Below are 2206 nucleotides of genomic sequence, written 5' to 3' on the forward strand. Positions count from 1 at the left end.
GACACGGGCAGCTACTGCGCAGGCGCCCAACGGCGCCCCCGCCTCCCTCCATCGCTACCCCGCCTGCGGACCGGCTCTGGCTTATTAATTATTCATGAGGCCAGACCAGCTTCCCCGGATCGTGGCTCTGGATTGGCCCAGCCTGCTAGAGGGGCAGGCGCAGTTCCTCGGGTCCTGATTGGTCGGACGGCCGGGATAAGCTAGACACGTGCAGGGCCAGGTGAGGACCCCCGCGGAGGCCCCGCCCCCGCCGCCCCTGTGTCCCCTGATTGGAGCCTGCTGGAGTCTTTGTCGTCGGCCTTCCTCGGCGCGGTCCCTTCCCTCCTACCAGTGTTCCCCCCCTCCTACGAGTGTTCCCCCTTCACCGCCTTCTTCATAGCCCCTGCCCTCCGCAACCACCGCAGCCTCTCCCTCTTGTCCCCGACTTGCAACCTTCCAGACGCGCCACCGAAGAGGGGCGGGGCTCGGAGCGGCCTGGCCGGCCAAAGGGACCTATCCGAGCTACTGCTCGCGCTGCGTGACCGCCCCCCGTGGGTCACGTGGAGCCGCAGCCGAGTCTGGTCGCGTGGGGTGGGGGCAGAGGAGGAAGGCGCGGGAACAGCCAATGGAGGGCGGGGGCGGGGCCCAGGGAGGTGCACGAGGCGCCGCACGTGCGGGGCTGCGGCGGGGCGGGAGGGGAAGGGAGGGACAGGCCTTTCTGTTCTGGGGACTCTGCCCAGGGTCGCGGGGCAGGGACGCAGAGCCCAGCCCGCACTTCGGCTCCCACGCGACCCAGAGGTCGCCTGAGGGCAGGACCGAGGACCGCGACCTGCCGAGCCGTAGGGATGGCCCGAGCAGGGTTGGCCGCCCCATAGCGGGGTGTCGGGTTGCCCACGCATCCAGATAAACACTAGCGTGGAGGGAGCATCCCTGAGGCTCTGTCCTGAGCCAGAGCCCGGGTACATGCTTCCGCCCTCCCACTTACTAGTTTATGACCTTGGGAAAGTCCGGTTGCTTCACTGGAACTTGTTTCCTCGGCCATAAAATTAAGAGATTGGGCTAGATAATCTCTCCAGTCCCAAACAGATGGGAAATTCTTTTCCTTTCTAGGACTCTCCCTTCTTTTACCTAGAAAACAAAAACAACCTTGACACCAGGTACCGATCCCACGTTTTGTGGGAGAACCACCTCCTCTCTTAAAATATAAATCCTCCCCGGGAGTTCTGCAGGAATCTGTAAAAATGTAATATGTCGAGCGGTACATAAATGTAAAGCTGCTCCTAAACAGCACTCAGAACTTTGTACCCCTTTATAGTACAAATCAGACTCCGCTGCAAACCCAAGCAACATTAGACTCCCTGGTTTACTCCCGGAAGGCAGAGGTTGGCTTGTTTATCCAGCATCCCTGCAGTGGCCCAGCCCATCTAGCAGGAGGGGTTGGGGGGTGGTATAGTGATAGCCCTTGGTTCAGGGGGTAGACACATGATCCAAACACCCACAGCCAGCTAAAAGTTGTCAAGCTGATGCAATCAGAATTTTGTTGAGGCTGGGCTTGGTGACTCATGCCTGTAATCCCGGCACTTTGGGAGGCCGAGACGGGCGGATCACCTGAGGTCAGGAGTTCGAGACCAGCCTGGCCCACGGCGAAACCCCGACACTGTTGTAAGTACAGAAATAATTAGACGGGCATGGTGGCTGGCGCCTGTAATCCCAGCTACTGGGGAAGCTGAGGCAGGAGAATCCTGGGAAGTGGGAGGTTGCAGGGAGCCGAGATCGCACCACTGCACTCAAGCCTGGGCGACAGAGGGAGACTTCATCTCAAAAAATAAATAAAATAATTTTGTGGGGGGTTGAGAAGGAAAAAGAAGTTGGGTAGCTGACCAGACCTGGAAAGCAAGAGATTTGAAGGACTTTCGGTGGTGGTAGGGACAGGATGATGGGTCTGATTCGAAAATTCAAGCTCTCGCTGCCACTCTAACTGAACCTCAGTCATTTTCTGAATCTGATGCCTCGATTGTTTTACCTTTTCAGGCCTCCTTTTCCTTTTATGTCAAATGGAGTTGGGGCGGGCTTTACCTTATGGGGTTGTTTTTTTTTCTTTCTTTTTCTTTTTTTTGAGACAGTTTCCTCTTGTTGCCCAGGCTGGAGTGCAGTGGCACGATCTCGGCTCACTGCAACCTCTGCCTCCTGGGTTCAAGCGATTCTCCTGCCTCAGCCTCCTGAGTAG

General features: G+C 57.8%; 1 protein-coding gene across 1 annotated transcript in view; it reads right to left on the reverse strand.

Annotated features, from left to right (window-relative positions):
- Window positions 1-2206, reverse strand: part of TEF (thyrotrophic embryonic factor) — a 36781-nt gene that overhangs the window by 19644 nt on the left and 14931 nt on the right. The gene's annotated exons all lie outside the window — the stretch shown is intronic.

The sequence above is a fragment of the Mandrillus leucophaeus genome, unplaced genomic scaffold (assembly GCF_000951045.1).
Source record: "Mandrillus leucophaeus isolate KB7577 unplaced genomic scaffold, Mleu.le_1.0 Scaffold2, whole genome shotgun sequence".
Taxonomy (NCBI): Eukaryota; Metazoa; Chordata; class Mammalia; order Primates; family Cercopithecidae; genus Mandrillus; species Mandrillus leucophaeus.